The sequence below is a fragment of the Grammomys surdaster genome, unplaced genomic scaffold, assembly GCF_004785775.1.
Source record: "Grammomys surdaster isolate TR1022 unplaced genomic scaffold, NIH_TR_1.0 126187, whole genome shotgun sequence".
Lineage (NCBI taxonomy): Eukaryota > Metazoa > Chordata > Mammalia > Rodentia > Muridae > Grammomys > Grammomys surdaster.
Window position 1 is genome coordinate 8,482,763 of NW_021620993.1, and position 13,057 is coordinate 8,495,819.

The 13,057-nt window shown below is 39.1% G+C and overlaps 1 protein-coding gene across 2 annotated transcripts in view; it reads right to left on the minus strand.

Moving 5' to 3' along the window:
- The window catches only part of Mtmr3 (myotubularin related protein 3), a 103,547-nt gene that overhangs the window by 52,610 nt on the left and 37,880 nt on the right, over window positions 1–13,057 (minus strand). For both annotated transcript variants that reach the window (XM_028758110.1, XM_028758109.1), the window contains exons 2-3: window positions 6,949–7,001; window positions 5,435–5,531 (exon numbers count right to left, since the gene is read on the minus strand). The gene's annotated coding sequence lies outside the window, so the exon portion shown is untranslated. The remainder of the gene's footprint in view (window positions 1–5,434; window positions 5,532–6,948; window positions 7,002–13,057) is intronic.

Genomic DNA, 13,057 nt, shown 5'->3' on the forward strand with positions numbered 1-13,057 from the left:
CCCCCTCTTCTCCCTCCCCCCTATGTCTAACAGAATGCCAATGTGTTTGGATCCTGCATCCAGGCAGCCTATACTCCAATAAAATAGACAGAAAAGATAATTACAAACTGTAATTCAAATAATGAAAGAAACCAACAGGATAAGACACGGTACAGTTATAAGAATGCAAGAAGCCTACTTTAAATAAAGTTAACCAATAAGGAAGGGCAGTCTCTGGCATAGGGAACAGCATGCATTCTTGACCCAACAATGACCTTTAACATATTTTTAAAACTAAAAAGAAGCCACTGATGCTAAAATGTGCTAACTAGATTAGAAAGTTGCAAAACTTGAAGGTGAACACTTGCAAAAAGAAAAGACTATGTCAACATAGGGTAAAGACTCACTCCAAGTACAACAACCACCGATGAGTAGTTTCAAACTGCAGATTGACAGATCTGATTTTAAGATCCCTCTGGCTAGTGTGTGGTAAACAGATAAGAGGAGGAAAATAATAAAAACAACCAGGAAACAATTACAGGAAAAGGATGGTATTTCTATTTAGAGCAGAGGCAGGACAGTATAGACAAGGAAAACATTAAGAATCTAAACAGTATTTGGAAATGTAACAGGGGTATATATTAAAAGCCTGGCTGTGAGAGCTACACAAGATTAGAGAGTTTCTAATTTAGGAGGGGAAATAATAAAACACATTTTAGAAACAGTTCAAAATAGGGGGCAGAATGTAGCTCTGTGGTAGAACACTCAACTTGCTTAGCATGCATGAGGCACCAGTTTCAATCTCTACCACTAGAGGAGGGGGGTCCCAAAACATGTGCTTTTTTAATCAACCAAAAAAATAAAGTTACTATAGGAATTCCAAATTTATAAGCAAGATCATGGATAAGTTTGTAACCAGGAGGAACTAAACAACTGCTTACAGCTGTGTAAAACTATGAAGACTAAACAGAAGCAATCTCAGGAGACAGTGGTGAATGCAGCACTCAGTGAAAGCCGTGAACTCTCACTCTCAGCACAAAGGGAGGAAACTGAATCATTACACTTAGTTTAGTAAGCAGTTTAAAACAGCTTTCTTTCTTTTTTTTTTTTTTTTTTTTTTTTTTTTTTTTTTTTTTTTTTTTTTTCTTCGAGACAGGGTTTCTCTGTGTAGCCCTGGCTGTCCTGGAACTCACGCTGTAGACCAGGCTGGCCTCGAACTCAGAAATCTGCCTGCCTCTGCCTCCCAAATGCTGGGATTAAAGGCCTGTGCCACCACAACCCAGCTAAAACATCTTTCTAATTTAGCTGTAATAGTATTACATGTTCTTTGTAAGAAATAGTTAAAATATAGATGTAAAAGGTAAACAGGGTATTACCCTCTTCACAATGCTAGCAACACTGTACAACAGTGCATCTTTGAAGACTGCTAGGTTCATCCTCAAATTATAAAACATATTATGTAACCCTGCAAGTCCATTCCCATGTATCTAACCAAGAAAACAAAACATACATTAAAATTTATATCTACAGCAGTTATTCAAAGTAGCCAAAGAGTGGGAAACAATCCAAATGACCACTAGAGATAAACAGATGAGCAGGATGCACATGCTAACAGTGCACTCACTCCTCAGCTGAAGTCTTTCAAGGAATGGAGGAACCTTGAACATATTACACTAAGTGAAAAAAGTCAGGCACAAAAGCCACATGACAGAGTTCCAGAACAATGAAAGCCGGTAAGACTGCTGTAAGGGAGTAGAAAACAGATTAGTAGATGCTGGGTGCTGGGGAGATGGAAGGGAAAGGGTGGTGACAGCTAAGGGTGTAGAATGTCTTTCTGAGAGGAAGAGACATAGGTGACTAGGCAACATGTGAACTACACCTTAGCAACTTATTATAATAACTAAGTTGCCTCTGCTGCACTTCATTTTACCCACTGAAGAACAGCAACAGCTAACTACTTTATTCTTCTGTTTCAAAAACTTCTTTATGCATATATAAAAATACATATAATTCTACAAGTGGGAGGGGAGTTAAGAGAAACACATGATATTTACTGTTCTCCGATTTATTTTATTCTGAAAATAAATCTTTCCTATATTGGTGCATACGTTTGAACAACAGTTCAACGTTTCATTACATCTCCATCTACCATAATGTACTGATTACCTGGTCAGATATTTACATTGTTACCATTTTTCTATTACTACCCAAAAAGTCTTTAAAATAAACAACAAAAGCTATCCTGATATCTCTATACAAGTCACTATTCTGGTAGTACTGGGTCTTAAAACAAGTTATTAAATGAAAAACTATAAATCTTGGGAGAAGGACCGCAAGAGTCACCAATACTAAAGAGTATACACACAGACTCTTCTACAATCACCAACAATTGTCAACTTTACTGGGTTGCTTTTGGAAAGTTGCTTTTGTTGTTTATTTTGTCTTTTGAGGCAGGATCAGAAAAGGAAATCAAGGCTGACCTCAAACTTATCCTCCTTCCTGAGTCTCCTGAACACTGAGATTATGAGCACATCACCACTTCAGAAATTGTGAGTATTCTGTTATTTTAAAAAGTAAGAAAAATTACACATAAGCAATGCCTGCATTTACTATGAAGCATGTTTGTATGTACACAGAAAAATGGTCCAGTGCTACTTAACAGTTGTCATCCCTCTAGAAAGGGTGGGATGAGGACTACAAAGCAGATGCAGCTCAGATGGCAGAGTGCTAACCTAGTATGCACAAGGGTCTGAGGTTCAATCCCCAGCCCCCCCCCCAAAAAAAACAAAACGGTACAGTGAGGCACACTTATGACTGAGCATCTGGGAGGTAGAAGAGAAAGACTGAAAAGTCAAGGTCAGCCTCAGTCTCACAGTAAGTCAGAGACCAGTCTACGACACTTGAGACCCTATCTTAGAAGAAAAAGAAATAGAGTCTTCCCATTTTCATACTTTTAGAACATTTATTTTACATTTCTAATTAGATGCATTCGGTTTGAGTTTGGTTTAGACTGGTTGGTTCTAAAGCAGGGTTTTGCTCTGTTAACCCAGGCTAGCCTTAAATTTGTGACCTTCAACCTTCTGAGTTTACAGGTGTACATTACCACATCAGGCTAGGAAAATAAGCTTTTCTACATAAAGTTTTTGGTTGGCCTTTCTGGCTTTGTTTTTGTTTTTTTTTTTGGGTTTTTTTCTTAATTATTTTGGTATGTGAGCGTTTTTCTTGCCTGATGGCTGTTAAGATCAGAAAAGGGTGCTAGATGCTCTGGAACTAGAGTTATAAACAATTGTGAGTCATTCTGAGGGTGCTGGGATCCAAACCCATGCCCACTGCAAGAGCAACAAACTGCTCTTAAGCACTGGGTCAACTCTCCAGGCCCTAGTTTTTGGTTTTCTAACACAGTCTCATGTTATAGCCCAGACTGGCCTCGAACTCACAACTATAACCCAGAACTGGCAGAGAGCTTTTTTTGCCTCAACTTTCCCAGTGCTCAGAATACAGGAACAAATGACCATATCAGCTACAGAACATTATTAAAAGGAAATTGAGAATAACTATTATATAAAAAGTTTTCATTTAACCAGACTAAAAGTACAAATAATGGCTTCAAGAAAAAAACAATTACTGATATAAAGCAACGACAGAGCGTGTAGGAGCTCTGAGTCTTGATTATGTTGTGCTCAAGTGGGAGCATTCCTTACCAAAAAATTCACCAGAATGGCAGGGTTTGGGTTTCAGGGTTTTTGTTGCTGTTGTTGTTTTTTTCCAGACTTTGGAACACTTAAGATTGTGGGTCTGGCCGGGCAGTGGTGGCGCATCCTTTAATCCCAGCACTTGGGAGGCAGAGGCAGGTGGATTTCTGAGTTCAAGGCCAGCCTGGTCTACAGAGTGAGTTCCAGGACAGCCAGGACTACACAGAGAAACCCTGTCTCGAAAAACCAAAAAAAAAAAAAAAAAAGATTGTGGGTCTGGAGATTAGGAATGCCAGGCCTATACTAAAGTTATTACTATAAGGATAAGTCATTTTATTTCTGTGAGCCTCAGCTTCATGTGATATATTTAGTATTCTCAGCAGCATAATTATCTTTTTATGGTCAATAGTTTGCCACTCAATCATATATATGATAATACATATTCCTACAGGTTCAGACTGACTTTGGTAGGACAGTGCCCAAAAGTCTTTTTGCACATGTACACTTCAAGCTTTAAGGCAAAGTGGGAACAAGAAGGGTGCATATAGAATAAAGTAAAAGAACACTGTACACTGGAGAACATGTGAAAGCTAGGAGGTAGTCCTGGGTGGTTACACTAGGTGCATAGGGAGCAGGTGACTAGCTATGGGTGATTTGTTTGTTGATACCATGCTAAGGGACTTGATCCTAGGATGGATACTGGACAAGGTCATTGGGTAAGGGTGATTGAAGACAGGAAAGGCTAGAGAACAGGCCAGAATTCTTAAAATTCGGTTTTTCTCAGAGAACTGAACATTATGTTGGGGAATAGAGTCACCCAAACCCAAGAAAAAAATATATATGTGTGTGTATATATGTGTGTGTATATGTATATTAAAATCCATAAGGAAACCTGCTTATTACTTTGTAAGCTAATCACAAGTTGCTTCCAGAAATCATAGGTCACAAACGAGAAGGCTCGGTGCCAGGATGAGCCGCTTCTCTATGAATTGTTGATCAGGAAGGCCCATGGGGCTCCCCAAACAGTATGCTACTATACTGGCTGCCAACTAGAACTACATAGTAAACTCCATTCCTATGGTAACGCAAGCTTTGGTCATAGGACATAAGGAAATCAAGTTTTAACTGAACAGTGCCAGAAGGTGCTCCACATGCTGGAGAACTGTCATTAGCAGTCTTATTCAGCTGTGAATGTGTGCTATACTACCAACTGAACAGGCAAGACATGCAATAATGGCAAGTCTATTAAAGAAAGAATTCTTGTCCGGTGCTGTAAACCTAAAGAAAATCCCATGGCTTGGGAGGTCATATACTATAGTAAGGAAGCTACTGCTGTGCTTTTGTTAAGTGAGCATGGCATAACTATCAAATTAACTTCTAAATCTTTTTGTTTATCCCCATAGATCAGAGATGCCGTTGTCGCTAGTCAGGAAGCTTACTTTTGCAGGGGGCAGAGGTTATTGCATAAACTCATAACTAGTAAAAGTCTGAATAACTGTTGAAAGCTGAGCTCTACATGAAACACCTGAACCACCAACTCCAGGAAATAATGTAAAGGGGAGGGGATATATATCAGCTGGAGGAAGAGGTGGAGTGTTATGGATCACTTTCTTCTGGACATTGTGTCTCCCCCCCCAACCTATGTTTATGGTATTCAAATATACATGCATGCATGCATGCTCACATGTGTTGGTGCATGTGTGTGCATGTATACACATGAAAGTGGAAGTGAAAGGTTGACAGTGGATATCTAAATCACTCACCACTTTATTTACTAAGGCAGGATCTGCTGCTGAACTGGGGATTCACTGATTTGGTTCTCTCACTAGCAAGCTTGCATCAGTCTCTGACTCTGAAGCACTAGAATTAGAAAAAAAAAAAGCAGTTTTGATGTAGGTGCTGGAGAACTAACCTCTGGACCTCATGTTTGCACAGAAACCCTTTATCCTCTGAACCATCTCCCAACCAGGCACTCTCAAACTCCCAGTAACTGAACACAAAGGTTGGTCAACACTATGTCAGGAATGGGATATGGGGAGGACAGGAAGTACAGATCACAGGACCCAGAGGCCCCATCCTTTCCTGACAATATAAACAATGGGCTGGAGACAGGAGAGGCATTTTCTTCAGTGGTACAGCCACAGGTAAGGTGATCATAAATAACATTTCACTCAGGCAACCCTAAATAAAATCAGAGAGTTGTGAAAGGAGGGAGGAAGAGGGAAAAAAGGAGAGATGAAGGGAAGACATGACACAAGAACCAGTGGGAGAATAAAAAGGAAAAAAAGGCTCTGGGGGTAAACATACTCAAAATACATACATTTCTGAAAATGTCGTAAGTCAATTGTTATGCATACTTAATATAGCTAATAAAAAAAAATAAGCTGGGTGTGGTGGCACACACATTTAATCTCAGCAGAGACAGGCAGATCTCTGGGAATTCAAGGACAGCCTGGGCTACATAGTTGAGATCCTGTCTCTAAAGATAAAATAAATAGCTGAGGATGTGGCTTAGTTGGCAGAGTGCTTTCCTAGCATGCAAGAAGCCCCTAGTTTGGCCCTCCAAACTTGATGATGGTGCAAGTCTGTAAACCCAAAACGATCAAGCGTTCACAGACACCATCTATTACGCAGAAAATCTTAGGCCAGACTCTGCTTCAAAATACACAGACAGACAGACAGACACACACCTTTCTCACAGCTGTACTATTAACTCTAGTAATGAGATCTTGATTTTCATATATATATCTATCTAAAACAATGCAAAAGAAAGAATCCAGTTTCAGTTTTAAAAGCTCCAGAATGGTAGCTAGAGAGATGGTTCAGTGGTTAGACGTGCTTACTACTCTTCTAGAGAATTTTGAGTTTGGTTCCCAGCACTCCCGTGGGACACCTTACACCGCTTGTAACTCCAGCTCCTGAGAATCCAACACACTCTTCTGGGGTGTCTGCATATACATTCACACGTACACTCAAGGACACACACACACATACACACACACACACAAACTTTAAAAGCTCCAGAATGATAAATATTTAGACAAAAGAATTAATGCTACATCTCAAAACCACAACTATCCTACACATTTTCAGGTATAAAGAACATTGCATTATGCCACAAGTATATATAGAAAAGGTATGAAAATGGAAAGGGATAAACAGTGTTACAAAACTAATCTGTACATACATTTTCCCTGCTTCAAATCAACAGAGTGATTGCAGTAAAAAAAAGAAAAGAAAAAAAAGAAAAGAAAAAAACAACAACAAAAAAACTTACCAAATGATTATCGTCCTGAGAACTTTTTCTTCTACAAGGTTTCACAAGAAAATCTGCAAAAGAAACAAATATCCCACCGTCAACCTAGGCCACTTAAGAGTCTCTCTTTAAGACTTTTCTCTCTATACTGACATCTAGAACTGCTATATGGACTCTTGGTGGATACTCAGCTTTGTTTCTTACATGGATCAGAAACCTAAGATGCTCTTATGTGAGTTCTTACAGTGAGTCAGTCCCTCAGTCCACCTAGTGCCACCTCCCACAGCTGGGCAGGGGATCCTTTGCTGCTGTTACCACCACTCTACCCTAGGTTCAACTTCTACTTTAAGGTCTTTTGTGCATAGAACTGACTTTTTTTTTTTTTTTTTTTTTTTTTTGGTTTTTTGAGACAGGGTTTCTCTGTGCAGCCCTGGCTGTCCTGGAACTTACTCTGTAGACCAGGCTGGCCTCAAACTCAGAAATCAGCCTGCCTCTGCCTCCCAGGTGCTGGGATTAAAGGTGTGAGCCACCACTGCCCAGCTAGAACTGACTTTTACCAAAGGATCTTATTTTTTTTTTAGGATATTAAGGTAATGGGTATATAACTACAATCATATAGAATTCCTAGCTGGGCAGTTGTAGTGCACGGCCTTTAATCTCAGCACTTGGAAGGCAAAGGCAGGCAGATCTCTGTAAGAGAAAAAGTTCGAGGACAACCTGGTCAGTCTACATACAGAGTGAGTTCCAAGACAGCCAAGGCTACACAAAAAGAAGGGGAGAAAACACTCCTACCATTAGGCAACAATCTGAGCTTCATAGAATTAAGAGAACTAAATTTACCCAATTGTGGCAAATTCTCTTAGTATTTGTAGACACATCCTTTTGAGGTTGTTTTTTGGAGTTGGTATTAGTTTTGTATTTGTATTTGGTGGCGGAGGAAGCAGTGTTGTTTAGTTGGTTTTGTTTGTAACAGGTCTCACTCTGTAGCCCAGGTTAGCCTGGTATTCACCATGTAACTAGAGACTAGACTAGAATTCATGGTGTTTTGCCTGCCTTAGCCTATAGAGAGCTGGGATTATAAATCCAGCTACCATATCTGGTACAAGATTATTACTTAAGATATATGAAATAGTATAACTAAGACTTACAGAGTACAAAAAAAATCCAAAGAATTAGAAAATAAAGAGCAAAGTTTAAGAAGCAAAGCAATGGTATGCTGGTAACTTCTCAAGTAATTAGGCATGTATAAGATTAAACTCAAAACACAGGTCAAATCTACAGATAAGAACACATTTATGAGCCTAGCAATAACAAACACATGTAATTCTAGCATTTAAGAGACTGAGGCTGCTCGGCCGGGCGGAGGTGGCACACGCCTTTAATCCCAGCACTTGGGAGGCAGAGGCAGGCGGATTTCTGAGTTCGAAGCCAGCCTGGTCTACAGAGTGAGTTCCAGGACAGCCAGGGCTACACAGAGAAACCCTGTCTTGAAAAACCAAACAAAAAAGAGAGAGAGAGAGAGAGAGACTGAGGCTGCAGGTTCATGTCTAACCTAGGCTACATACCAAGACTCCATCTCAAAAATAAAAAAAGAACAACCAGTTTATGGTGCTAGATAAATCAAGACAACAACAACATTCAACAAAAAGACTAAAGCAACTCAGCTTTGTGCCAGCAATGACTCCTCAGTACCCACACTCAGACATCTCCTTCGTAGGTGAATGGCTCAGCACTGTGATGGAGCCAACAAAGCAAAAAATTAAGCATTCCTCTAAGGACAATGGCAGATAAGGGCTATGTAAAGGTGAGTCTGAAAGAAGCTCTCCTACACTGTGAGGTCATGAGTACTTCAGAGAATAACAATAATTACGTTTGAGTGACCTTCAATATTCTCCTGTTCACTGAGACAGGATATAATGTAGCTATGTTAAATCCAAACAAGTAATTAAAAGATCTAACTCTAATGGATATTTAAATACATGAGGCACAAACCAAAGCAGGGGACAGGACAGGGATAGAGTAACTTTAAGCTAATCCTTATGCATTAGCATTACCCTAAATTCTATAACTAAGGTCTAGAGGGACAAAAAAAAAATCAATCTTTCTGAATCTTTATCAATAAGATATAAATTTCTATTACATACACACATACACACACACACAAACTGCCATATGAATGTAATTTTATTTACTATAGAAAATAGTCCTGGGGGGCTGGAGAGTTGGCTCAGAGGTTAAGAGCACAGACTGCTCTTCAAGAGGTCATGAGTTCAATTCCCAGCAACCACATGGTGGCTCACAACCATCTATAATGAAATCTGGTGCCGTCTTCTGGCCTGCAGGTGTACAAACAGGCAGAACACTGTATACATAATAAATAAATAAATCTTTAAAAAAAAAAAAGAAAAGAAAAAAAAAGAAAATAGTCCTGGGCTAAGGACATAGGTCAGCACCTATAGTTAGATCCTCAACATCTATGTAAAATGGCAGATGCAGCAGCACATGCCTATAATCCCAGAATTGAGACGGTGGAGACAAGAGGATCCCTGGGGCTTGCTGGCCTGCCAGTCTATCCAGTCAGTGAGCTTCAGGTTTAGATAGAGACCTCAAAAAATAAACTGGATAAGCAACCATGGAAAATTACCAAAGACAATCTCTGGCTCTGTTCATGCCCACTCTGCTCCACCTACACCCAGGCACGGGGGAAGGGGTCCTATAGAGTGTAAAGATCAATATATCTGATTTTAAATACCATGATAGTGTATATTATGGTGAAGGTACACTGGAAGATGATTAGGTATCAACTTAAGGGCCTGAAGGCTCTGAGACCAACAAGGAATACACACATTCAATTGTCACACAAACTACTTTATGTAATTAACTACATGAGACCTGGCACACTGGCTTCAACAAAGGCATGGAGGTACACCATTTGTATATCATTGATAATTTTTTAAATTAAATATGAAAACAAACCAAGTTAAAACAGATAAAGAAAATCTAAAGAGATGCTATGCTTCCTAAAATATTAGGGGTGGAGAGTGGGTAAGTAGATATTGTTGACTCTAGTATGTTTAGGGAAAAAAATAGAATGCTTTTTATTTAGATGGTTCTGTCTCACTTTTCAAATGGAGGCTAAGAGTTCAAAACTTAAAGAAGGCAATATTAAACCTTCATTTTTAAATAATCTCTTATTTTCCACCAAAATGAAAACAAAAGGACTTTCTTGCTTATAAATAATAAGAAACAGATTCAAACACAATTGAGTACAGAGGCAACATTTAAAAATTCATGGCTGCAGATGTGGCTGGGCTGATAGTGTCTGCCTAGCATGAGCAAAGAAAAGCCCTGGTTCCAGCCGGGCAGTGGTGGCGCACGCCTTTAATCCCAGCACTTGGGAGGCAGAGGCAGGTGGATATCTGAGTTCGAGGTCAGCCTGGTCTACAGAGTGAGTTCCAGGACAGCCCAGGCTACACAGAGAAACCCTGTCTCGAAAAACCAAAAAGAAAAGAAAAGAAAAGCCCTGGTTCAACACCAAGAACTACATAAAACCCAGCATGTTGTATGCCTCTAAGCCTAGCATTCCAAAGTAGAAGCAGAAGGATCCAAAATTTAAAGTTATCCTTGGCTAAAAAGGGGTTCCAAGAAAGACTGACCTACATGAGACCCTGTCTCAAAACAAACAAACAAACAAAACAACCCAAACAAACCCAGACAAGACAAAAAAAAGAAAAGAAAAAAGAAAGAGAAAGAGAAAAACAAAACAAAACAAAAACTCAGTGGAGTTAAACTTTAAGGAGCATTTTACAACTGATACTACACAGAGACTTTTTCTCTCTCCATCTTAGTGTTTTCTCACTATGATTATCAACGTTTCTGACATCTAAAACTATAGACTTCCGTACCATGTTTACTAGGATTATTCAATTATTTAATAACAAGAAATAACCCAAACTCATGCATTTAATAGCTGAATGAACTGACTATGATTAAAACTTATTCCCTGAACCTAAAGTTTTCTTTGAAGCCTTTGCTACTGAAATCAAGAATGAATGAAAACAGAAACAAGGAGGCAGTTAAAAAGAGTGACTGCATGTACTCCCCATGGTAAGTGATGGAGGGAGGGCCTCTCACCTAACAGCACTTGTGGGTGGGGCATGACACAGTGATAAATAAAGTTCCTACCCTGTGTAGCACCATCTGGTCTGAGTGTGACTTTCTCAAATAGTGAGATTTTATTTACAAGCATGTTTTGTAAAGACAAACAACGGTACATACAGGAGAAGTCCGTGCCTGATGCAGTGAAACCACTAAGTACCACATTTAAAATCAACACCAGACCCTATATATCTTTTACCTTTCTGGAGACACTAATGACTGACAGTAGACAGAGCCCTGGATGCAGTTTCATGATTAGTTTACTACATTTCTCTGCCAGCTGTGGGGCACAGATAAGCAGCTAACTGTTAACATGCCCAGCACAAAAACAACTATCCTTCTCTTGGAAAAAACAAACAAACATCTAATTGTCAGAAACAGCCAGACCACATGTTACAATTCCATATCGAAGAACATACACTGGTAACAAGTTGCTTCAAACAGCAATTCTCAAATGTCACTGCTAAAAGGAAATGTCTGGTTTCAGTAGAAAATAACCAAAGAACTGCTCTGGTATAATTCTGGAATTAGACAAGTGATGTAGACTACGTGGCTCATGGATTATACAAATTTATTTATTTTGAACATGGGAGATTCTGAAGACATTCTTCAAAGGGTGTTTTGCAATAGGATTTTGGTTGCTGATCAACGAGTAGTTGAAACGCTGGCAGCATCTTTTCTGACTACGGACCTCAAGCTATAACAGGCAAAAATGTAAAGATACTACATTCCTCTGACTTGCTCTTTACAATTACTTCTGTGATATATTCTTTTTCTTTTCCTATCTGACTCAGATGTATTAAGCCACTAACAGAATTATAAGAAAGTTCCACAAGTAATCTATAATGTCATTTTCTGACTTCCCCTATAGAAAGGTAAGGTATCACTTTTACTTATTGAAATTAAGAACTGAAGAACAATTTTGGAGTCAGGAAGATAGTTCAGTGGTTTAAGTAAAGACCTCAATTTGGATCCCCAGCTCCCATTTAAAAGCTAACATGTCTTATTTTCCTATCTTCTCTAGACACTTGACATATTAAACACAAATTCTAGTAAAAGTATGAAAGAAAACCACAGTAAAGAAAATAGATACCAGTGCTCTAAACCAAGCTGATCTGCACACTAGCTATCACGTTTAGTACTTTATTAGGGGTGATAAGGCTGCTCGCCCTTTTGTGAATTGAATCTTAAGTTTTATGTACAGTAACAGGCATCAAAATGGTAAAGACAGGGATTCAACTCTGCCGGTAAAATGCTTGCCATGCACGAATGAAGCCATGGGTTCAATCTGTATCAATCTAAAATAGATAAGGACCAGAGAGCTCAATTGAAAATGCATATCCATCCTTTCAGCCTACAAATTAAAAATAAAAATTTAAACTTTGAGCCTAGCGGTGGTGGCACACACCTTCAATCCCAGCACTTGGGAGGCAGAGACAGACAGATCTCTGAGTTCAAGGCCAGCCTGGTCTACAGAGTTCCAGGCAAGCAGAGCTACACAAAGAAACCCAAACAAACAAACAAACAAACAAACAAGTAAATAAATAACCTTTGAACTTGTATCATCACAATTAAAAACTGCTGTGCTTGAGGCTAAACAGATAGCTCAGTGGTTAAAAGCACTCCTCACTCTCGCCTATGGCCTGGACTCAATTGTCAGCCCCCACACTGTGGCTCTGTAACTCCAGTTCTGGGGATAAGGATGCCTTCTTCTATCTTCTAAGGGCACCAGGCACACATGTGGTACACACACAGAAATGTAAGCAAACCGATACACACATAAAATAAAAATAAATAAATCTAAAAAAGTTTTTTAACCTGCTGCACTTACATAGCACATACAAAACAAACTGTATACCTCTCCAGTCTGTAAGTGCATTCAGAAAAAAGCTCAAAGAAATAAAAGAAATAAATAAATTTCAAAGAAATAAAACATACAGGTAAAGGCTGTGTGCAATAAAAAAGAGCCTAC